The sequence below is a fragment of the Chrysemys picta genome, chromosome 14, assembly GCF_011386835.1.
Source record: "Chrysemys picta bellii isolate R12L10 chromosome 14, ASM1138683v2, whole genome shotgun sequence".
Lineage (NCBI taxonomy): Eukaryota > Metazoa > Chordata > Testudines > Emydidae > Chrysemys > Chrysemys picta.
This window is the reverse complement of record NC_088804.1, coordinates 30,983,703-31,010,295: the sequence shown is the minus strand read 5'-3', so window position 1 is coordinate 31,010,295 and position 26,593 is coordinate 30,983,703. Positions and strand designations below refer to the sequence as shown.

Here is a 26,593-nt window from a genome sequence, read left to right as displayed (position 1 = left end):
TCACTTTTTTGCAAATGGTGAAGTGATTTTGTAGATAACTAATAATATCTTTCTGAGGTTGCAAGGATTACATTGTGGGAAGAAGAAGAAGATGCACATTCCTCTGAACATCATGTGCTGGCCAGTGAAAATTACAGGATACAGACTTGATGGACATGTTGACCTGATACAACATGGAAATTCCTACATTTTCTATTTTAAGTCCCAGTTCCACCACAGCATCCATTCAGGTGAACCCTCAGACCCCCACAGAATCTCCTTGCCAGAGTTTGCCCATGGAGATATAACTGAAGGTTCAGTGCCTTATTATGGACCCAATTCATGTCTTTCTTCTTCAGTGCATCTGTATGACATTCAATATAGGACAGGGTTTTTGTCTTGCTTCCTTAATATACATGTTTTCCTGAAAGAGCAATATCCAAAATGTATTTGAGATAATCACACAGAGCCCATATCAGAATACAGTATGTGTGATAGTGTCACACGGCAAAAATATCAATTAAAGCAATTTTTGCAACCTTTAAACAAGCACATGACTTTCAGGATGAGTGGTCCTGTGATGCTTTGTGCTATTGCTTACTCAGAAGTTATTCATTCATTCTAGTTAGAACTGGGAGATAAAAGTTTATAAGGCCCTGGTGCACATCTTACTAAACATAAAAAATGCACTTATTGTTAAGTTGACATCGTAAAGTATTTGATTTTCCTTGAATGGGTCATATAAATGAAGGAAAATAACTCATTTTGACTCCATTTGCCTTCTTCAGAGTCATGGATATTATGTGTGCTTTGGGGGAAAACCCAATAGTTTATTATGACAATGTAAGAGTAAGTGTATTTCAAAGTATATTTAGTGATCACAGGAAGGTGCCAAATGTACCAGGCTGGATATGGAAGTCCTCTGCCTTCAGAACACACCCTAAAAGGACAACAGAAATGGAAGCCTCCTTGTGTTGATCTGCCAGTGAACCTCAACCCTGACCTGAAAGGCAAACCATATAGGGGTGAGAAAGAAGAGTATTCTTTCATTGCTCACTGAATGCTTTGCATCTCTGCAAAACCAATCTGGATGATTTGTTTTGTTTTGTTGCTAGGGTCAATACTTGTCCATGAGGAACTGATATGAGACCAACAGTTTATTAAACAAAGTCAGTTAAACAATCATCCAACTATAATGACTTCTTGTAGAAATTAACTGGTTAGATTTGAGTCAATGACCTAGACATGAGAAGTCCTTTATCTCATAAGAAACCCAAGTTACCTAGTCCTCAGAGTATGCAATTTTCAGTTTTATCTATTTAATGAATGTAATTAGATGGTATATTTTGATAGAATTAGCATTTAGAGTTTTTCATATCACTTCAACTGCATGTTACATTGGATCTTCCAAAACATCTCTGGTAAACTATTTATGTACCAGTTATGCATAATGTGTGATTAAATATGAACAATTTTACATAGCATATAGTACAAAGAGTAAATCAATATTGGTTATTTCTTGGGACTATAAAATCTGTATCTTTCTAAAAAATAATCTGTGCATGCAGTCAAATCTCAATAATGTGCACTAATGACAGGGAGAATTATTGCAAATTACATATTTTCCTGAGATTTTCAAAGGCACCAATGACAGATAGGTGCCCAGCACCTCTCAATTTGTAGTGTTCTTTGAAAATCTCCTCCTTTTATCCATTAATGGCTTCATCCAATGTCCACTGAAGATAATGGAAGAATACTCTTTCCATGGGTTTCAGTGGATTTTTAACCTGGCCCACAGTTGAGAAGTACAAGTTTTAACTATGTACAGTAAGGTTTCAAGAGTATTTCAAAACTGGAGAAGGGCTATTTGAGTGTGAAAGGGGTGGGTGTGGGACGGGGGAAGCCGGGAACTATAGACCAGTCAGCCTGAACTTGATACCTCGGAAGCTACTTCACAGCAATGTAAAAACATTCAATTTGCATATACCTGGAGGATGAAGGGGTCATCACTAGCAGGCAGCATAGATTTACAAAGAACAAATCATGCTAAACCACCTTGATTTCCTTCTGTGCCAAGCTAACTAATTTGGTGGCTAGGGGGAATGTGGTGGACTGAGGCAACATGTAGGGTGGGCATATAGGGTCACATATCCCTCCCAGATTTCTGTCAGCATTTGCTGGCCCTGCTTGGTCCCATGGTGCGGCTGGGCCCCTCCCTGTAGCAGCTGCTAGGCGAGCAGTGGCTGCAGGGAGAGGCAGCAGCAAACAGCTGGGAGCTGCAGGGAGGAACCTCTGAGGGTAAAGGTCTTCAAATACTTGAAAGGCTTCCATAAAAAAAGATGGAGAAGGATTGTTCTCTCTTGCCACAGAGGGCAGGCCAAGAGGCAATGGGTTCAAACTACAGCATAGTAGATTTAGATTAAATCTCAGAAAAAGCTTTCTGACTGAGACCAGTAAGACAATGGAACAAACTGCCTAGGGAGGTCGTGGAAGCTCCTTTTCTGGAGATTTTTAAAAAGAGGCTTGGATGATTTAGATACCACGAGTCCTGCTTCTTGGCAGGGGGTTAGACTAGATGACCCTTGTGATCTGTAACTCTATCATTCTATGACCCTTTATAGCAATAGGATGGCAAAATTCAGCACCTGGACCCTCAGTCACTGCACTTGATTGCATGGGATATAAGACTTTCATGACCTTGAAAAGCCTTGCCTTTCAGAAGTGCAGCATATATTGATTAACTCAAGGAAGCAATCAACTAGAAGGTGTTATGATCTCAAGTGGACTAGGTTAATAAGGTGGATTTGTGAGAAACATTGATCCACCACTGGCACCAATTCAAGATACTTCACGTAAAGCTTTCAGGTCTTTCCATTTCTTCTTTGAAAGTACACTTAACAGCTATCATGGCACTTCACATACTCATAGATAACAAGTCTGTCTTTGCTCACAGTACAGTTAAGAAATATATGAAAGAACTTGTAAATATGTATCCAGCAATAAAAGACACAGTTCTAACTTAGGACCTTAATTTAGTCCTCATGAATGTCATGAAGCCTACATTTGAATCCATGGCAACTTGTTCTATGTTTCATGTGCCTGTTATAATAGCCATAATGTCAGCCAGGCCTGTGATCAAGTTGCCCTCAAATTAGATCTACCATTCACCATCTTTCATAAGATTGTGCTTTGTCCTAACTCTAAATTCTTTCCCAAGGTGGGACTGCCATATTAATTAAATGATTAATCTGCCAGTTTTCTTCCCCTTTCTTCACAGTCACATAGGGGAGTCAAAAGTACACAATTTAGATGCTAAGAGAGCTTTAGTTTACTATCTTAATAGGAATAGAGAATTTCAAAAGTCTCCCAAACTCTTTACTTCATATAGAGATACTTCAGAGTCATAATAAAATTTTGACTCGAGAAAGTGGTGGAAGGGATTGAGGTAGCAGAGCCATACCCCCATTTATAGCCGTGCCCTCAGAACATGTGGGAATACTGAGGAAGGATAGGAAAGGAACATGAGTACTGTAAAGGGCACAGATATGATCAGTCCCACTGTCTGAACTGCACTGGCTGGCACCTACATGAGCATGAATATGAAGAGTCTATTTTGAGGAACTCCACTTCCAGGTAAGTAACCTCCATCAGTGGGTAATTTTACTCTTTAAAGTGCTTTTAAAATTTGGGTTTAATCTGTTTCAAATGATCTCAAGGTGACTGCACTAAGTGAAAAATAAAAGCAAATTATTATTTATTTCTAAGGCACATTATTGTTGAAATACATTGTATTCTCATCATAATAGCAGAGCAAACTGACAGTCATCTCACTCTCAGTGGGCCTGATCCATTGACATTAAAGAAAGCCTTTCTAATGTGTTCAATGGGCTTTTAGATCAGGCCCAGAGAGGGCCACGATTTCGTAATGTGAGCACACGATTGAATCGGGAATTCTTAAATTTTAGTTTGGCTTTGACTATCTCTTTTGCCTTTAAACAAGTCATTTAAGCCAATGGTTCTCAACCTTTCCAGACTACTGTCCCCCTTTCAGGAGTCTAATTTGTCTTGCATACCCCCAAATTTCACTTCACTTAAAAACTATTTGCTTACAAAATCAGACATAAAAATACAAAAAAGTATCACAGCACACTATTACTGAAAAATTGCTGATTTTCTCATTGTTACAATATAATTATAAAATAAATAAATTGGAATATAAATATTGTACTTACATTTCAGTGTATAGTGTATATAGAGCAGTATAAACAAGTAACACTGCTCTACAGCCAAAATGCTTCTGAAATAAATGTAGTCAAACTTTACTAATTCTGGGTCACTGAGAACGAAAATGATGCTTAAAATTGTTGATTGGCTCTAGTTTTCAAGATATGCTATTGGGTCAGTATATACGATCCTTGACTTGGGAATGGCGGAGGATAAGTGAATTATAAAGGGAAGGGATCTCAATTTAAACCAGAAATGACTAAAATACATCTTTGACTGGATCTATGAATAAATCTATGACTGGGTTTGGACAGTACTTGCTTTTTAGGCAACACAATGAATGATGCAATCTGAAGCTGGTATTGTGTCATACATGATATGAATTGCATCATGTTATTCCTAGAAGTCATGGATGATGCAATCATAACGAAGCTTACATCACTCTGTTGAACAAATTGCCCTATATCAGCTCTAGAAATCATACAGTGTCGTGCTCTCTTATTTGTCAGTGTTTGATTTTGCAAAGGGACACATTTCTGTTTAGCCAAAGTGAGCAGAGATGCCTCGTACTTGTGTGAACAGTGCAGATAACTTCTGCTATGTTTGTGGTGAAGTGACTTTTGCATCACAAAAGCAAGTATAACCACTATGGTTAAGAAAGCCTATCACCTTTATTTTGGCAGCAAAATTGGAGATAAGGCAAGAGGTGGGCCCCACACATATGCTGCAACACTTGTGCAACAAATTTTCGCCAGTGGTTGAACAGGAAAAGGAAATCTATGCCTTTTGCAGTGCCAATGATTTGGAGAGAGCCAACAGATCATACCAGCAATTGATACTTCTGCATGGTGCCTCCAGTTGGGAAAGGTGTGTCAAAGAAGAAAAAGTGGACTGTGCATTATCCAAACATTCCATCAGCTATATGCCCAGTACCCCACGGAGAAGGACTACCGGTTTCTGATGCACCAGAATCATTCTCACTTGAGTCAGATGAGGAAGAGGAAGAGGATGGAACTTCTGGTCCTGAACTATCAATGTCACAGGACCCACATTTTCTCCCATCCTCCTCCTCTGAACCACATCTCATAACACAAGGTGAACTGAATGACCTTGTCAGGGATTGGAACTACCCAAGAGTAAGGCAGAGCTGTTGGGCTCCAGACTACAGCAGTGGAATCTCCTGGCAGGTGATGTTAGGGTTTCCATGTTTCGTGACCGTCAAAAGGATCTTGTCCCATTCTTCTTCATGGAAGGTGATCTTGTAGCCTGCAACAACATCGATGGTGTGATGGCAGCCCTCAACATCGTTCACGATCCAGATGAATAGAGACTGTTCATTGATTCATCGAAGACAAGTCTTAAAGCTGTTTTACTGCATAATGGCAATGTTTTGCCATCAATTCCAGTTGGTCATGCAGTCCATATGAAGGAAACCTATGACAATGTGAAACAACTTTTGAGGTGCATAAACTATGACCAACATCAGTGGCAGCTTTGTGGTGATTTGAAGGTTGTTGCTCTCTTGCTTGGTCTGCAGACTGGATACACAAAGTACTGCTGTTTTCTCTGCGAATGGGATAGTCGTGCAAGAGATTCCCACTACAGCAAGAAAGATTGGCCACTCCGACAGTCATTGGAGCCTGGGAGGAAAAGTGTTCAGAGTCCACAACTTGTTGAATCAAGGAAGATTTTGTTACCACCCTTACACATCAAGCTGGGTCTGATGAACAACTTTGTCAAGGCCATTGACAAAACACAAGCAGCTTTCAAGTACCTCCGTGGAAAATTTCCAAAGTTAAATGAAGCTAAGATAAAGGAAGGTGTCTTTGTTGGTCCTCAGATTCGTGAACTTCTTCGAGATGATGCATTTGACCATGCACTGCGTGGCAAGGAAAAGATGGCATGGAAAGCCGTCCAGTTAGTGGCAATAAATTTGCTCGGAAACAACAAGGCAGACAACTACAGGTTGTTGGTGGAAAACCTCCTCAAGGCATACAAAAGCCTTGGTTGCAACATGTCACTAAAGATACATTTTTTGCACTCCCATCTAGATTTTTTTCCACCAAACTGCAGAGCAGTGAGCGACGAGCATGGCGAGCGATTTCACCAGGACATTGCAACAATGGAGAAACGCTATCAGGGCAAATGGAGCCCATCAATGCTTGCAGACTATTGCTGGACAGTGACAAGAGATGATCCATTTAATGAATACAAGAGACAAGCTAAGAAGCACCGAGTAGACACCGAATAGGACTAAACTATGTACATAATAGATTTTTGCCTTTTGTTTCATAATAAATTTTATTTATATCACCCTTTTGCTGATTTTTAAAGTGTTACATAAATAGGAGAGGTGAAATATTATCATGTAAAGCAACCATAAACACATGAAAAGACCTAGGTTTACAATTTATGATTAAAACTCTACTATCTACACAATAAACATAGACATAAAATGTAAAAACTTAAATATCTTAGAAACAGTAGCCAATCAGTTGTTTTAATTGTCATATTTGAATTCAGCACATCAAAATACATAATAAATAGCACATTTTATCTCTGAAGCAGACGACTTCTCAAAAATTGTAGACCAGTGTAATTGTCTGAATGAAATTTTAGTTTATACTGACTTTGCTACTGTTTTTTAGGTAGCCTGTTGTAAAACTAGGCAAATATCTAGATACATTTGATGTGCCCCCTGGATGACCTCTATGTACCCCTGGTTGAGAACCACTGATTGAACCTTAAAAAAAAAAAAAAAAAAAAAGGAAAGCTACTGGCAAGGATAATTTGAATGCAGTATTGTTCAAGGTAAATCCTAAATTAGCAGCATCTATCCTGGCCCCTGTATTTACATCAGTCTGTGAAAGGGAAAAAGTGGACCAATGGGGTTATAGTGAAGATACCGAAGAAAGGAACTCTCAGTCATGGTAATAAATGGCGTTGTATCACACTTTTATTTGTGCTAAGCAAAGTATTGTGTAAGATCGTAGTCCAGCATATATTAGAGGCATAGCATTCTCAGAAAAGGGCAAGCTGGTTTTTGGAAAGGGCGTGGATGCACAGACCAGATCTTCACTCCATGAAACATAATAGAACAGTGCTTAGAATGGCAATGGCAACTCTACATAAATTTCATAGACTTTGAGAAGGCTTTTGATAGCATTCACAGTACCATCCTATGGCACATTGGGCGGGCATATGGAATTCCTTTCTGTATAATCAACATCATCAAAAGCATCTATTTCAACTTTACATGAATTGTTGACCACAGTGAGCTCAGTTTTGAAGTCAAAACAGGAGTATGTCAGGGGTGTGTCATGTCTGCAATCCTCTTTAACATTCCCATCGACTGGGTAATGTGGCATACAACAGAAGACATGCCAAGAGGCATTAAATGGACACACTCCTCATCCCTTGAAGACCTGGATTTTGTGAATGAAGTCTCTCTCCTATCACATACCCAACACCATATACAAGAAAAAACAACAAGACTCAATGCATTCAGCCAACAAATTGGACTTAAAATCAACTGCAGTAAGACAGATATCATGACCTTTAATATTGACTCACCATCACCAGTACTGATAGAGGATTACGTTCTCACCAATGTAGAAACATTCACATACTTGGGCAGCGCCATCAGCCAGGACGGTGGAACAAGTCAGAACATCCAGAACAAAATCAATAAAGCCAGGAACACCTTCAGGAGCTTAAATACAGTCTGGAAATCATCAAAATACAACATCAAAACCAAACTCAAGATTTATCAGAGCTGGGTACTTTCAACACTACTTTATAGTGCAGAACACTGGAGAATGAGAAAGTATGACATGTCCAAACTGTCTTCATTCCATACAACCTGTCTCAGAAAAAAAACTCCATATCTTTTGGCCCAGAACAATTTCAAACCAAGATCTACTGACACAGTGCAGCCAAGAGGACCTGAGCACCATCATTGCCAGGAGGCGTTGGAGATGGATCAGTCATGTGCTTCGGATGGAAACTGATTCCATAACCAGGGTAGCAATAAGATGGACACCTGAAGGCAAGCAAAAACAAGGCCACCCAAAAACAACATAGCGAAGAGCTGTGGAAGCCAAGCTGAAAAACCTAGGTCACAGCTGGGGAACCATTGAAAGACTTGCCAGAAACAGACAGGAGTGGAGGAGTTTCGTCACTGCCCTAAACGCCAGAGGCGTAATAGGAACATGATGATGATGATGACATCTGTAGTATGCAAAGTCGTGGAAAAAATGTTGAAGGAGAAAGTAGTTAAGGACATTGAGATCAATGGTAATTGTGACAAAATAGAACATGGTTTTACAAAAGGTAGATCATGTCAAACCAACCTGATCTCCTTCTTTGAGAAGGTAACAGATTTTTTAGACAAAGGAAACGCAGTGGATTTAATTTGCCTCGATTTCAGTAAGGCATTTGATACAGTTCCACGTGGGGAATTATGAGCTAAATTGGAAAAGATGGGGATCAATATGAAAATTGAAAGGTGGATAAGGAACTGGTTAAAGGGGAGACTACAGTGGGTCATACTGAAAGGTGAACTGTCCAGCTGGAAGAAGGTTACTAGTGGAGTTCCTCAGGGATTGGTTTTGGAACCAATCTTATTTAATCTTTTTATTACTGACCTTGGCTCAAAAAGTGGGAATGTGCTAATAAAGTTTGTGGATGACACAAAGCTGGGAGGTATTGCTAATACAGAGAAGGACAGGGATATCATACAGGAAGGTCTGGATGACCTTGTAAACTGGAGTAATAGTAATAGGACGAAATTTAATAGGGAGAAGTGCAAGGTCAAGAATTTAGGGATTAATAACAAGAATTTTGGTTATAAATTGGGGACACATCAGTTGGAAGTAACAGAGGAGGAGAAGGACATCGGAGTATTGGTTGATCACAGGATGACTATGAGCCGCCAACGTGATATGGCCGTTAAAAAAGCTAATGCGGTCTTGGGATGCATCAAGCGAGGTATTTCCAGTAAAGATAAGGAGGTGTTAGTACCGTTATACAAGGCACTGGTGAGACCTCTTCTGGAATATTATGTGCAGTTCTGGTCTCCCATGTTTAAGATGGATGAATTCAAACTGGAACAGGTACAGAGAAGGGCTACTAGGATGATCCGAGGAATGGAAAACCTGTCTTATGAAAGGAGACTCAAAGAGCTTGGCTTGGTTAGCCTAACCAAAAGAAGGCTAAGGGGAGATATGATTGCTCTTTATAAATAAATCAGAGGGATAAATATCAGGGAGGGAGAGGAATTATTTAAGCTTAGTACCAATGTGGACACAAGAACAAATGGATATAAACTGGACATGAGGAAGTTTAGACTTGAAATTAGATGAAGGTTTCTAACCATTAGAGGAGTGAAGTTCTGGAACAGCCTTCCAAGGGGAGTAGTGGGGGCAAAAGACATGTCTGGCTGCAAGACTAAGCTTGATAAGTTTATGGAGGGGATGGTATGATGGGATAGCCTAATTTTGGCAATTAATTGATCTTTGATTATTAGCAGGTAAATATGCCCAATGGTCTGTGATGGGATGTTAGAGGGGGTGGGATCTGAGTTACTACAGAGATTCTTTCCTGGATGCTGGCTGGTGAGTCTTGCCCACATGCTCAGGGTTTAACCGATCGCCATATTTGGGGTCTGGAAGGAATTTTCCTTCAGGGCAGATTGGCAGAGGCCCTGGAGGTTTTTCGCCTTCCTCTGCAGCGTGGGGCATGGATCACTTGCTGGAGGATTCTCTGCACCTTAATCGTGGTCTTTAAACCACGATTTGAGGACTTCAATAGCTCAAGCATAAGTTAGGGGTTTATTACAGGAGTGGGTGGGTGAGATTCTGTGGCCTGCATTGTGCAGGAGGTCAGACTAGAAGATCATAATGGTCCCTTCTGACCTTAAAGTCTATGAGTCTATGATGATGATACTTCCGTAAAATGAGAATACACCTGTTTACTTTCCTCACATGCATGTTGTAAGAATTAATTCATTGAGGCTGATAAGATGTTTTGAAGATGAAAAGAAGTATAAATGGTAAATGCTATTATCCTTAACTTCATCAAATATTCCAAGAAGTATCTCATCGATTTTTAAGGCCAGAAGGGACCACTCTGATTGTCTAATCTGACCCTGGCATACCACAAACCATATAATTTCACCCAGTAACTCCTTATCAATCCAAATATCTCTCACAAATCAAAAGTACATACAATAGCTAGCAAGCAAAGAGGAATAAATTATACTCAAAACCCAGACCAAATGTGAGATTAAATAAATTCTAGCCTGGACTATGGCACTGACTAATTCTAACTCAACAATTATGCTACTTTAGGTGCACAATGTGCTCTTGGGATACCTCTTTTTTGTATTATTGGTATGCTTTTGCATTGGAATACAATGTGCTTCCTTGAAATATCTAACAGAGCAAAGCATTATGACTAAGATGACATAAAAAAAAAAGATTGAAAGCTACTTATTGAAACAGAGTTTCCTATAATCACATGCTCATAGATATTATGTACACTACATACACACATAATATTTGTAAGTATATGTGACACACAAAGACACATTATATAAAATGTATATTGTGTGTAGTATAATGAGATTTCCATTGTATTGTTTACCATGATTGTTGTTACTCTGTTACAAGATGAAGATGAAAGGACTCCACAGATACCTTTCTTTCTCATAATCTTTTATTTCCCATCTCCTTTGTCCTTTGAGATAGTCATAAAGCAGTTATGTACCTTTTCCATTAGATTCTGCCAGATGTCTACCAATTGTGTATATCTGGAAAAAGCTAAACTTGAACTAATGTTATTTTTTTTTTTTTAGGCCCCGGTTTAGGAGAGCATCTCTGTTCAGGAAGGGTGCTTTACAATGGGGGTAACTTTAATCGTCAGCTCAGTTCTCATGAAAGTCAACCAAACCAAAGTTTACCCCATGTTTAAGCACCTTTTCTAAACCAGGGCCTTAGTCAGTGAGGGTAAAGCCTTCTGAACAGCATGAAGAATTACTCTTCACCTGCTGAAAGCCATTTTCCCCCTCCCTACCATTCTTCTGTGTGCCTTATGCTTGCCAGGGGCTGAGATTGAACCTGAAATACCTTTTATTATTTGCTTGTTTTCCTTCTGAGTTTTCTATTTTTCTTTGATTCATTGCTCTCTTCTTCCTATGACAATGCTGAAGTTGGCTGCTCATCCCTTTTTTCCCATCTGCTCTCCTTTTTTGTGTCACTAATCCTATTGTGTAGGTGCAACAGAATTGGCACCATCCAGACTTCAAAGGAAGCAAATCAGTTCCTGGAAAATCGAGTGCCAGTTTTTCATGTCACAGCCATGGTGAAATCATACATACTAGTGGGCCTAACACTTCACCTAGGGATCAGGCACATTAAGATGCTATTTGAAAGTGTTATGTTTCAGTGTTTTCTAAGGCATTTATTTTTCTTCTGAAAATATCCTGTCAGAAGTCTGGAGGAGGAACAGCAACATAATTTAAATGTCACTTTGCTTCCCAAAAGTGTATTTCATTTTCAGGCATTGAGCTGTAGTGACAAAGCTCACTTCTATGCCAGCACATCTTCGCTTGTTACTTTGGCTCCCGTTTTCAAATGGGAGCGCATAGAAGTTTGAGTGCACTTCTGCACACCCCCATTTAGAAATCTGGACTTTAATTAATATATAAAAAATGACTTGGCTTGGAGAGTAGAATATGTATGGAGGTCATAAATGAAGAGGTCATCTCCCGAGTAAAGCCTAATGGTACTTTTACTGTAATGAGGGTATTCTGTCCTGATGTTAGATGTTGGTTCTCTGGCTATCAATATTAGTAAGACCTTTGCAGACTCCTGTGCTACACTCAGATCATTAAAACACATATAAAAGTCTTTAAGGGCATACAGGCTTCATTGTGACACTAATTTACTGTGGTATTAGTCAGAGCCGACACTCCAGTGGCAGACTGGGAAAATGCCTTCTGGAATATGAAGGAATACAACTGACGCACAACTGATGTGCAGAAAGTCCCTATGTCTCTTGTGGGGCCATATTCTCTCTCTTCCCTGGACTGCTGCCTCTGTGAAACCTAGGACTGACTGCGGTGCTTGACTTGCATAATATGTGTATATCTTCTCAATTATGCCCAGTCCCCTTTTATATCTGTGCAGGGGACTGGGCACAACTGAGCCCAAATATTTAGCTCCTCAGAGCAGTTTGCTGGAGAGAAGAGTGCCTTGTATATATGTCTAGGACACATTATTGCTCATTTCATCCTAAAGTGATTCACAGCTATATATAAATGACTCAAGTTAATCAACACTAAAATACAGCCATATTTAGTATGGCACACAGCAACTGCTTAACAGCAAATAAAAACCTTACATAGGAGGTTAAGGGTAGCATGTGAAGAAGAATGTTTCATCCAATGGAAACTGAAGGCAGAATATAATTACATACACCAGAATTTGGCCACAACAGTCAATTAATATCCCTTTCTCAAGTTGAAAAGTGCCATATGACTTTAATGATCAAGGACCTTCATTTTACATCTCCTTTATAAGACAGCACCTCCATCTTCACAGTGAGAAGATGGAGGTGCTGCTGGGAGACTTGTTCAGTGCTGAACCAGAGAGATTTCTTTCAACTATTGAATCATCAGTATAATATTCTGCAGCCCCTGGGATTTCCTTGGAGGTCTCCAATCCAAGTATTGACCAGCCCCAACCTTGTTCGGCTCATGAGAGCTGATGAGTTCACAGCCTGAGGGAGTACTGATCTACTACAAATTGATTTTTGTTTGCAGCAAGTTTAAATTCCACAGGAGAGAGACGGTGCAGCAAACAGATGTCCCAGAGCTCAGGATAAAATGTGTATTTTTTGGTATTTGTGAGGTGAGCGTGAGATCTGACTGGCGATTGCAGTAAAGAGAGTGAAGGAAGAGGCAAGGGGAGAAGGAGAGGTCATACACAGAGCCTCTGACTCTCACTTTTAAAAGAAATTGATTCCTGAGAAGGAGTGATTGATATTTGGTCCAAACCACACTCTTAAATACATTTTACCTGTTTGTTTATTTTCAAAGACATCTTAGAGGCTTGAGAACACAGGGGGTCCTGAGCAGGAGCCCTAGAAATGCACTTTAGTTGCTTTCTAGCAAAGATTCTGGAATGGTTGGTGTCCGCATAATATCAAAAGCACTTGGCAATGCTCTCACTGTGCAAAAATTCCCATCAAATTTCCCTATATATCCTAATTACCAAAGCGGCACCTGCTGTGGTCCTAAATAACCACCCTACCACAGCAGACTGGTCTGCCTTCTATTTGGTTTTTATTGGTTCTTAGTACTCTGTTTGCTATAATTGCTCAGCTAATCTTACTGAACCAATTTAGGAAGTGCCTACTTCTGTTCACTGCCACTTGGACCCATTTATCTAAATCCTCTATATCAGGAGGTTCATGCTTTGTTTTCTCACCTGGATTTAGATCCCCCCTCTCCACCATCCCAGTTTAACTCCAAAATAGCAAACCACATTATTGGATCTTTCCATCCACTGGGCCAGGTAATTCATGAAAACAAGGTCTGGTTTCACTGATTATGCTGATGATAGCCATACCTACGTATCTATCCTTAGTGCTAACTCAGAAATTTCAGTTCTATAGACCTCTTTCGTTGCTATGAAGAGTTAGATGAAGAACAAGTTCTTACATATAAAACAGTTGATGATAGACTAAAAAAACCTTAAGAACACAGAGAACCTGCTTCTCTCCACTGCTTTGAATGTCTCATATTCATTTACATTCATTCATTGGCACTCAATTTGCACAGATGGTTCAAGGCACTGGTGAATCAGACCCAAACACCCTGTCATTGTTAATGATATACGTCACATGACAATGAAATATTAAAGCAACAGTTAATTTTTATCCTTACCTAGGGCCTGATTGAAATGAGTGAGATTGGGCTTTGGATCAGGCCCCTAAAAAGTCATCTCTTGAAAAAACTGATACATAAAATGCTTTGATTCTACTGGGTTAGTTTAACAGGCTCATTGGTCCTGTTAGAGTAAATGAACTCATTCAAAGCTTAATTGTTAACTAAAGCTACTAAGAAGAAATATATTGCTACAACTCCATCTTCGCTATGCTGACACCCAGTTAAATTTTACTCCAAATATTTAAATCTTTGGCTAATCAGGCCATGGATTATCTTTCCAAATTAATCCATAGGTATGTTTCTGCTCACACGTTCCAATCACTAATGCAGTTCTAGTACTGAACTTTACTCATAAATCCTTTTTGCACTGTGACCCTGAAATCTGGAACACTTTCTCTCTAGGTAGTCATGATGAAAATTGTGTTCCCCAGTTGAAATTACAACTCGAGATTTAACTAATCTCAGTTTCATGCAGTTAGTCATGTATGGTAATTTTACTATATACAAATCAATTTACTTTTGCCCTGGGTTATGTTGTATTTCAAAATACCCCAGCTTTTGACTGCCACTATTGATTTAGGGACTGTTAAAGAGACACTGTCAAATTAAATTTTGTCCCAAATTTTAATTTTGCACTTAATTAAACCTCACACCAATTGAACTGTTTAAAAACGTCAATGAAAACAGATTTTAAAATAAATAAATAAATGACAGTTGATTTGCATAGTTTGAAGTTGAAACTTTGAAGCCCAAGGAACTTGAAAGTGATACTGACTATAAACAAATGTGAAACTGACTACACTCATTGTCATCAGCCAAGCTTGGAGACATGTAAAAGGGAAACGAAAAGCCTAACCAGTCAAAAATATACTGTGTTTAAAAAATTATGACTTTTAATAATATAAGGTAGTCTTAGTCAGACAGGTAAAGAAATGTGTGTGTTTGCAGTATGATTTATAAGTTGTTGTCTGCCTTTAACTTATTCTGTGCATTATAATTAAATAGTTAATCACTAACAATTTTGTTTCAATGGGAAAGCTTCACATCCTTCCCTAGTGGAGGTCTTCGACCATGGGATGGTGTTCCAAGAAGGAGGAGTGCTAGGCAGAGACGGGCTCCACCTAACGAGGAGAGGGAAGAGCATCTTCGCCAGCAGGCTGGCTAACCTAGTGAGGAGGGCTTTAAACTAGGTTCACTGGGGGAAGGAGACCAAAGCCCTGAGGTAAGTGGGGAAATGAGATCCTGGGAGGAAGCACAAACAGGAGAGCACAAGAGGGGAGGACTCCTGTCTCATGCTGAGAAAGAGGGACGATGGATGAGTTATCTTAAGTGCCTATACACAAATGCAAGAAGCCTGGGAAACAAGCAGGGAGAACTGGAAGTCCTGGCACAGTCAGGGAACTATGATGCGATTGGAATAACAGAGACTTGGTGGGATAACTCACATGACTGGAGTACTGTCATGGATGGATATAAACTGTTCAGGAAGGACAGGCAGGGCAGAAAAGGTCGGGGAGTTGTGTTGTATGTAAGAGAGGAGTATGACTGCTCAGAGCTCCGGTATGAAACTGCAGAAAAACCTGAGAGTCTCTGGATAAAGTTGAGAAGTGTGAGCAACAAGGGTGATGTCATGGTTGGAGTCTGCTATAGACCACCAGATCAGGGGGATGAGGTGGATGAGGCTTTCTTCTGGAAACTAGCAGAAGTTGCTAGATCGCAGGCCCTGGTTCTCATGGGAGACTTTAATCATCCTGATATCTGCTGGGAGAGCAATACAGCGGTGCACAGACAATCCAGGAAGTTTTTGGAAAGTGTATGGGACAATTTCCTGGTGCAAGTGCTGGAGGAACCAACTAGGGGTAGAGCTTTTCTTGACCTGCTGCTCACAAACAGGGAAGAATTAGTAGGGGAAGCAAAAGTGGATGGGAACCTGGGAGGCAGTGACCATGAGATGGTTGAGTTCAGGATCCTGACACAAGGAAGAAAGGAGAGCAGCAGAATATGGACCCTGGACTTCAGAAAAGCAGACTTTAACTCCCTGAGGGAACAGATGGGCAGGATCCCCTGGGAGAATAACATGAAGGGCAAAGGGGTCCAGGAGAGCTGGCTGTATTTTAAAGAATCCTTATTGTGGTTGCAGGAACAAACCATCCCAACCTTTAGAAAGAATAGTAAATATGGCAGGCAACCAGCTTGGCTAAACAGTGAAATCCTTGCTGATCTTAAACACAAAAAAGAAGCTTACAAGAAGTGGAAGATTGCACAAATGACCAGGGAGGAGTATAAAACTATTGCTCAGGCATGCAGGAGTGAAATCAGGAAAGCCAAATCACACTTGGAGTTGCAGCTAGCAAGAGATGTTAAGAGTAACAAGAAGGGTTTCTTCAGGTATGTTAGCAACAAGAAGAAAGTCAAGGAAAGTGTGGGCCCCTTACTGAATGAGGGAGGCAACCTAGTGACCGAGGATGTGGAAAAAGCTAATGTACTCAATGCTTTTTTTGCCTCTGTCTTCACGAACAAGGTCAGCTCCCAGACTGCTGCACTGGGCAGCACAATACGGGGAGAAGGTGACCAGCCCTATGTGGAGAAAGAAGTGGTTCGGGACTATTTAGAAAAACTGGACGTGCACAAGTCCATGGGGCCGGATGCGCTGCATCCGAGGGTTCTAAAGGAGTTGGCGGATGAGATTGCAGAGCCATTAGCCATTATTTTTGAAAACTCATGGTGATTGGGGGAGGTCCCAAATGACTGGAAAAAGGCTAATGTAGTGCCCATCTTTAAAAAAGGGAAGAAGGAGGATCCGGGGAACTACAGGCCAGTCAGCCTAACCTCAGTCCCTGGAAAAATCATGGAGCAGGTCCTCAAGGAATCAATTATGAAACACTTAGAGGAGAGGAAAGTGATCAGGAACAGTCAGCATGGATTCACCAAGGAGAAGTCGTGCCTGACTAACCTAATTGCCTTCTATGATGAGATAACTGGCTCTGTGGATGAGGGGAAAGCAGTGGATGTGTTATTCCTTGACTTTAGCAAAGCTTTTGATATGGTCTCCCACAGTATTCTTGCCACCAAGTTAAAGAAGTATGGGCTGGATGAATGGACTGTAAGGTGGATAGAAAGCTGGCTAGATCGTCGAGCTCAACGGGAAGTGATCAATGGCTCCATGTCTAGTTGGCAGCCGGTTTCAAGCGGAGTGCCCCAAGGGTCGGTCCTGGGGCAGGTTTTGTTTAATATCTTTATTAATGATCTGGAGGATGGTGTGGACTGCACTCTCAGCAAGTTTTCAGATGACACTAAACTAGGAGGCGTGGTAGATACACTAGAGGGTAGGGATTGGATACAGAGGGACCTAGACAAATTAGAGGATTGGGCCAAAAAAAAAACTGATGAGGTTCAACAAGGATAAGTGCAGAGTCCTGCACTTAGGACAGAAGAATCCCATGCACTGCTACAGACTAGGGACCAAATGGCTAGGTAGCAGTTCTGCAGAAAAGGACTTAGGGGTCACAGTGGACGAGAAGCTGGATATGAGTCAACAGTGTGCTCTTGTTGCCAAGAAGGCTAACGGCATTTTGGGCTGTATAAGTAGGGGCATTGCCAGCAGATCGAGGAACGTGATCATTCCCCTTTATTCAACATTGGTGAGGCCTCATCTGGAATACTGTGTCCAGTTTTGGGCCCCACACTACAAGAAGGATGTGGAAAAATTGGAAAGAGTCCAGCGGAGGGCAACAAAAATGAGGATGGAGCTCGGCTCTTCTCAGTGGTGGCAGATGACAGAACAAGGAGCAATGGTCTCAAGTTGCAGTGGGGGAGATCCAGGTTGGATATTAGGAAATACTATTTCACTAGGAGGGTGGTGAAGCACTGGAATGCGTTACCTAGGGAGGTGGTGAGTCTCCTTCCTTGGAGGTTTTTAAGGCCCGGCTTGACAAAGCCCTGGCTGGGATGATTTAGTTGGGAATTAGTCCTGCTTTGAGCAGGGGGTTGGACTAGATTACCTCTTGAGGTCCCTTCCAACCCTGATATTCTATGATTCTAGTGCAGAAATTAGCTTTAGCATCTGCCATAATAATGGGAAATTTTAGCTTCATGGAGAGATGCATCTTAGACCTGCTCTATAAGACTTAGGAGACGCTGCAAGTCATCACTACACTATAAAAGCATCTGTACCATCATGTTACTGTTCATTTTTCCGAGAACAGGCCTCATTTGATGTTTGCTCCTGCCACAGGAGCCTGGGCAGGGTCTGATCTTGAATCCAGTCCTGCTTTCTCTGCTTCATAATCCCCTATCACTTCTTTAAGTCTCTGTCTTTCTGCCTCTTTTTCTTCTCCTCTCTTAGTTTCTGTTTTAGACAGATGGTAGGGTGTTAAGTAGTAATACTAATCTTCACCCTAATAAGGTGATATACCCACTTTTTCTTTGTTGTCTAAACTATTGCAAATACTTCAGCACCCTCTGTAACTTTAAATATTTTCTACCCATTGACCTGTTTGTGCATATTGATTGGGGTCTCTTTGAATAGACTGTCCAACCTTCTCTTCTTGTAGATTGGCCTATGTGTGTGAAACACAATCTGAAGATATAAAAGAAAGTCAATCTATTTTTATCATGAACATGGAATTAGCATCTACCCCAAAGATTAACATTTCTGAAGTGTTTATAGACAAGTCATCAAAGATCTACATTAACAACAAGGAGTCCAGTGGCACCTTAAAGACTAACAGATTTATTTGGGCATAAGCTTTCATGGGTAAAAAACCCACTTCTTCAGATGCACTGGACTCCTCATTGTTTTTGTGGATACAGACTAACACAGCTATCTCTCTGATAAAGATCTACCTTGTTTACTACAAGAGGTTAGCGTGTTTGCCCGAAGAGTAGCACTGCATCAGGTGCAGTGAAGAGCCTTATCACCCTATCTGGGTCATTATGATTATGCCTCAGTGAACTGTGAGTCACCCTGAGCTTTATATTGTACTGGGTGACCTCACAACCTTTAGCATAGGCAGGCCACTCCCCCTGGAGCACTGGGCCTGCACCAAAGGATGACATGGAAAGATGCAAGAAATCATGGCCTGCCTCCTCTTCTTAGCTGCTCCTTGCCCACTTTGAGGTGTGGGGGGTAGGGGGACAGATTAAAAGTGAGTAGCCCCTGTGCATCCCTGAGAGCAGGCATTGTCATTGTCACTGGCCTGGCCATGGGACAGGAAAGGGGAAAGAGATGCTTCACTACATTCCTAACCATACTCTTTTGCATATCCCCATGAGGGACAGTCACAACCGGCCCAATATATCTAGTCGTAAGGCCTCCTGGGTTATTAATCAATTCAGTATTTGATCATGGACAAATATTTTCCTTTTTTTTACCTTGTCAATACTGATTCATCTCCTATGTCAGTATTTCATTTTGGTTTTCATTAGATCTAAGCACCTTGTGGCCTAGTTGTGGAAGGTGCTGTTGTATACAAAATAAAGTTGTGTATTGTCCTATTATTAATGAGAGAAAATATTTTTTAAGAAACTAAAGTAGGTCTGGGTAAGAAAAAAGACTGGTTTCCAGGTCTGTAGCAGGAGTAAAACTACACTTCAATCTATTACCATTGCTATTAGTTTTAGATGTCCTCACTGAATGTAATTGAACGTACCTAGACTCTCAACTTAAAGAATTCAGAGACTATTTTTAGACACACACACAAAAGCACAATTGCTTACCAGGAACACGTTTTCTTTTTCCTCCAGTCCTATCTAACTCTTTACATTTTTCTAGATTGGTTTCTCTTGATTGTTACTCATTTTGACTTTGCCTCTGAAAGTAGATTTGGGATCAGGTAAGCGTTGGCATGGAGTGCCATTGTGATGTGGGGCAGGACAGAGGATACAGGCTGATCCAAAACACTGTCACACATACAATCAGCACACAACACACGAAAGCCAAGACAGAGAAAGAACTCTTCAGCCACATAAACCTGGGATGTCTATAAGATTGCCATGTTACAAAAGAGGCCAGCTTTTTAAATGGTCATGTTGTACAAGGCACAAATAGGGAGGTCTGTCCCCTGCCCTACCCCACCACGTACAAATACCAGTCAGAGAGCTCATGTATCTTTACTACCAATTATGTCTCATGTTATTTGACCATTTAAATAGCTATTGTCATTCTTGTCTAACATGGCTATTTTCTTTTTTACTTGCATCACATCTTTCATATGGCTGTATTGTGCTTTTCCTAACCTGTTTTTTTTGTTACATCTGCAGCACTGTAGATCAAACGTAGTGTGTATTAATAATGAACCCTGGTTTATTCCATACATATTATTAATCCTTTTAGAAACCTCATTGCATATGTGTAGAGAGACAATAGTATTAGCATTAATAGCTTTTATTCACTATAGTCATGTTGCTGGAAATTACGATACTGCACTAGAAATAAATGACACGGTCCCAGAAACAGCAGAAGGCAAAAGACTTAAGGGGTTAAGAATGAACCACTTGTCTTCATTTTCAGTACCTTTAATCCACTACTGTGCAGTTTTCACACAGTGCTAAATTGAATTACTGCATCATTTTTTACAATTTCTTTGTATGGCTGACCCAGTTTATAGCAGGTTTGAAAACATTATCGTTACTTAAGGTTCAAAGATGCTGCAATATATTGCATTATAAGTCAATCAGTGCAGGAGTATTTTGATGTCACTTTGCTCTTGGATAAACACGAGCAAAGCAGTGTATGGATATTCTGGCAAATGGGTAAATAAGCCATGGATATTTACTAGTTCTTTAAACTTGAAGGATGGTATAGCATCATATGTTTTCTCATGATAATTTCACTTAATAGAGAGTACCTTTTTTCTTTTGTATCATGAAGGGTCACATTTTGATTATATGTATTTATCTTCACCCAGGGCCCTAACAGTGTGAATCTGCAATTTATGCTTTGCCGTGTTTTTGCTAACTGCTACACGGAGCATATTGGAAGAGTTCTAGCATTTTGTTGGTATGTAGATGGATACAGATATGTTCAGTAGCATGCCACTAAAACCCTAGAATGAATACAATTTTGAGTTTTTGAAGTGTACTGCTGTTTTCATTTTGTGAGTGAGAAATATTCAATCTGTTCTGAAATCCTCCTATTCTCTCTCTAAAATGTAGTGTTTTCTACAGCTTTTTTTAGAACATTAATGTGGTAGCTCAGATTAAATATATTAATAAGCAGTGTTTTGTGCATAAAGCTTTTCATTCTTACCAAGGTCATTCTTTATGCTTCAGGTGCTCACTTGTGTTGTTCTTGAAGCATTCTTATTACTGATAGCAGAGTCCTTGGTACATGTTATGTTGAAATATTGCTAATGTATGAAGTGTAACATTACATTTCTAATCTAATCAATCAAATGGCATACATATGCACTAGATGCTTGGCTTTTACTAAGATTAATTACCATGTGCAGTGAAAACTAACTCTATATAGTGAAATATTGCATGCGCGCGCGCACACACGCACACACACACACACAAGAAAAGGAAAAGCAAATTGTGCAAAGGAATGAGCACTCTAATAAGTTGACTACTTCCGTCATTCAAAACATATGCATAGCCTTTAAGACAACACAAAACAAAGATTAAAAGCATGCTAAATCAACTATCTATTAAAGCATTTAGAGCTTTTCTCCAGATTCTACATGAAAATTATGCAATCTGTTGCAAAACTAAACACTTGTCTCCCAGATGGTGCTCAGAATCTGTCTGAGCAAACACTCCTTCCATGCTCTGTGTAACAAATTGTGCATATTTTTGTTGAGCATGCTTCATTATGCAGCTGAGGAAATTTACACTGAACACACTGTGTGGAGCTGACACAAATTTGCATTGTAAAACCTAGTGATGTTGTATTAATATATACTTCTGAGTGCAGTCATAAAGTGTTGCCATTTTCCATGATGAAGTACCTCCAGCTGAGCTGGCTGAAAGTTATAAATGTATTAGGCACGCTGCAGATCAGTAAATCGGGTTATAATTTTCACAAGCCATTGATAGTTTCCCATTAATTAATTAGGAGCTAATTGTTTTGTTGGAATCCTATTGCAAAGGTAAGCCTCTATGACAGGATGTTCTTAAGTGTTTTGAGGCGTGTATTAACAAATAATATTTTTGACTAAAATAAGAAATAAGGTTAAGGATACATCCACACTAGTGCTTTTATAAAATCTTATATAAAAAAAATCTGATTTTTTCATGCACAGGGAATATAGAACGTGCCCAACTGGAGCACACCAGTGGTCCATTGAGTCTAGTATCCTACCTCTGTCACTAAAGAGGAAGGATGTTAGGGCAGTAGCCTAAAACTAGATCTGAGTTCAAATCCCGGCTCTGCCATAGACTTCCTGTGTAAGCTTGGGCAAGTCACTTACTCCATGTGCTTCAGCCCCAAGCTGTAAAATGGGGATAATATCCTATCCCCATCTCACAGAGATGTAATGAGACTAATTTCTATTTGTGAGGTGCTCTGATATTATTGCAATGGGGATCATATAAGTATCTTAGACAGACAGAAGACCCTTTTCCTAGTCAAGGCTATTCCTATAAAAACCTCTGATTCATCCCTCTAAGCTTCCTGCAGCATCATAGCTGAATAGTTTACCTTTTGCAATTTATTCAGATATTTGACTTAAGAGAAGTCAAAAATATTGTACTATACATTTGTTCTAGCCATGCAGTTTACCATTACGTTTCCTGGTTAAATTCCCATCTTTGGAAATTTGGAGGTGGTCATGTAAATAATACTAATAAGCGTGAAACTTCTGCAATGAAGTCCAACAGGCAAAGTGGCAAGTGCTTCACTCATAAAATTCTCTGCAACACCTTTCTTCCTTTAGCCCCATTCACTGTTTTTTTTTGTTTCTGACAGAAAGGGTGGATGGATTTAAAGAGAATGTGCATTAAATACATGGAGCATGTGCATTAAATACAATAATATCCTCTGTTTAGTCTATTTCAATAACTTTTAAATATAAGGCAGAAATTCCCCCCAGAATTTTTTGTTAACATCCATGGGTATTTAGAGACCCTTTATCATTCTTGCTTCCATATTGTTCTGTCTATGGAACAAGAGTATTTTGAAAGATGAAAACAATAAATTTCCAACAAAACACATTCCCTACTCAAGATGCGTGGAAAATACATGAAAAGGCTGAGTGAAATTGAATGTATATTTTATGTCTTCAACAAACAAGAGAGAAAGTAACTAGATTATGAACTCTTTAATTCAAGGGCCATGTTTTTTCATGCCTGCACAATGCCAGTGAGCACCAATGGCTTCATATTAATAATACATAAGAGCAATTGTTAGACAATATTTTAGCATGTAATGTCAGATGTAATGATATAATATTTAGCAAATTACATCTTCAAAGCATAATGCAGACATTAATAGTATAATGAAGAATGTAATATAATGAAATAGAAATCTCTAGACAAATAAATACATTAGCTAGATTAATTATTTCCCCAATTTTATGAGTAGGGAAACTGATAGGGAGAAGTGAAGTAACCAGTTCAAAGCCAGAAAGGGAGTTGGTGTGATCAGCAGGAATGGCATTCAAGTGTCCCTGGCTTCTAGATTCATGCTCAGTCTACCACATTGCCACTCTTTGCACATCAGGAGGCACTCCCCCGTTTTAAAATGAAAGAAATGGGGGTCATCTGTTGTGCTGAAATACGCACATGTGGCTTCCACTGGTTTCAGTGAGAGCTCAGCATTTACATCTGAGGGCAAAATTTGGCCCTTGATAAATAAGCCCAATCCTAAAACTCTAAATTTGTTCCAAAACTTATCTGTGCCTGAACTACAAAGAGCTCTCTGAGGCAGACCTAAATCTGTACTTCATAGATCTTGCTAGTTCCCAAAAGCACTAAAAAAAACCTGCCCTGCATTATAAAAGGGAAGTACTTTGTATTATCTCTATTATACCAGGGTGCCCCCTAAGCTGGGCACAATCTGCATTGCAAATGAGATCACCTGGTATGCTGAATTCTGACATTGCACAATTGGCTCAATAATAGGTGCCATGCCTGCCTCGGATTTACAAAGCTGAGCACTGATCCCCTGCACTAGTAAACACCTTGCTCCTTTTCTGTATTTCTAGTTATCCTCCTGTTCAGATTACTGCACTGACTTGCTCTCTTTCTCTTGTCCTTGTCTTGCAAGGGGGAAAAAAAAGCAGCAGCTCACAGGAAATCTGGTACTTGGGGAGAATCCAAGATCAACAGACCAGCAAGCCTACTCATTGTTCTTTATCGTTTTGGGCTCTCTTCCAGCCCCTCTAGGTTTCCATCTCTCTCCAAACCGCTTTCTGCATTCTCACATATGTTACAGAAAGTATTATGATTTCAGAAAAGGCGCATTCATATTTTAACAGCTTGATCCACAAAAGGATTTGTCCGTTTGTTTTGCTTTTGTTTGCTACATCTCTTCTTAATGCAAATGTATAAGCTTGATTATCCCTAATGAGAGCGCCGCATGTGTATGTATCATCAGAGAAGGAATAGATGCCTTGGCATAATTATCTGCGAAACTGGGTATTTTTGGACTATCCTGTCGGTGCAATAAATATTTTACATCCAGCACACATCACGACTGAAGACATCTATATAGTCAGAAACAAAACAGTTGAGCTTTTCATTCTGTCACAAAAGTGATCAGTCTTTCAAGTATTATGGAGGGAGGCTTGGAGTGCTGATGCAAAAAAGCATTGGCAAGGATTATATTTTATCGTATTGTTAATAGATTCCTTCCAGATATAACAACTTTTGAACATTGCTGATAGGATCTGCACACTACCAGAAAGGCTGAAATATTCTGATTGATGGTGCTAAAGGGTGGAAGGAGGTTTATAGCACAATAGCTCAGCGGCATAGCAAGTGCAATAGTTTAATTGTTATTAAAATAATTCTCAAGGTTTAAAAAATAAGGCCAAACTTTACTCTCCTCACCCCAGCAAAACCTCCCACTGAAGTCAATAGGGTGTATCAGACCCCTTTGTCACAGACACACACAGCTGTGGAACTGGAGTGGTTCTACTTAGGCAAATTAGGAAGAATCGGGGAGGCTGCACAGCATGCCTGGCATGAGGTTGGGCTCTCTCAGGACCCCCTTTACCCACAGTGCAAGGGGATTTTGAGGGGGTCCTTGATCTGCAGATCCAGACTCAGGTCCACTGACGAAACACCTATGCAGCAAGGGAGGGACATCTGTTGAGGCATAATCATGGCTGGAGACCCCTCCGAGGCTATTAATTTGACCCAATTCATGCAGTGAGCAGACGGTATGCTTGATCCCTACAGAATTCCAAGATTTTGGACCAATGGGATTAAGGTTTTGGGGATTTGATTTTCATTCTATTCCCCCAGTCATGGCCTGTGATTAGTACCACTTGCTATGGAGCGAACATCTCTCCCTGGCAGCAGAGCTCTTTTACTGCCACCTGGTTGCAGGTGCCGAACAGGGAGTTCAATTGGGGCTTACTGAAGCACACAGAATATTTTTCCAGACACAGTTGTAGGTCCTGACATTTTACAGGAATCGCAGCTCCAAAAAATGGTCTGCATTTGCCATACCACAGGAGATAACTTACTGTAGCATTTCCACTCCATAAAGACAAAATACCAGTGAAGTGCTCTTGTGTGGCCTGGTGATTGTTTGCATTTGGGGGGGGAGGGGAGGGGGACATTGTACCAGAAATCTGGGATCAGGCTCTGAGAGGATGTGTATAACCAAATGAATTTCAAGAGCATTTGTTTTCATTGCTGTTTTCATAGCTACAAGCAGTAATGGGTAAAGCAAACTGATCATCAAAATGACAATTTCATGGTGCCTGAATAACCTAAACATTTTAAAACAAGTAAAATCTGTACATTTAGTGGCACTCAAAATTGGAAATCTTAGAATTTGGGTACAGAAGCTTAGAGTTAAGGGTTTAGTTGTTTTATTTGTATTAACCATCAAATAGAATCCCAGTGAACTCAGTGGCAATTAGCCAACCCAACACACCTTTCTACATACCATATTTTCTGGCAATTAGCACATAGTTTTCTTCTAACAGGTAATATTTTAAGGCTCTTAAAAGTGATGGGTGATAAGCACGTGTTATTGCTAAATGTTACGCAGATTAGCACCTACAAGTGCATACACAGGTCTGCCAAAACACCTTACCTCTGAGCTGCAAAATCCTTACTGCAGTTCCAGGCTGTCCCTGAACAAGGACTAATAACTGGACAACAACAGATTCGGAAATCCATCGATGCAGATTTATGCCTGTTCAAAACACAGCTCACCAAACCCATTTGACCCTATCACTTTTAGAGGTAAGGAACGCAAATGTAAAATCACTGCACATCCTAGCTGTCCCCAATATTCTTTCTGTTAGGGCCTTTTTCAGT

The 26,593-nt window shown here is 40.1% G+C and overlaps 1 long non-coding RNA gene across 1 annotated transcript in view; it reads left to right on the top strand.

The window, feature by feature from the left end:
* Window positions 1–25,842, top strand: part of LOC122173929 (uncharacterized) — a 238,978-nt gene extending 213,136 nt beyond the window's left edge. The window contains exons 2-4 of the long non-coding RNA XR_010592696.1: window positions 15,194–15,377; window positions 21,064–21,155; window positions 24,363–25,842. This is a non-coding gene — a long non-coding RNA (uncharacterized LOC122173929). The remainder of the gene's footprint in view (window positions 1–15,193; window positions 15,378–21,063; window positions 21,156–24,362) is intronic.
* Window positions 25,843–26,593: the final 751 nt, after the last annotated feature.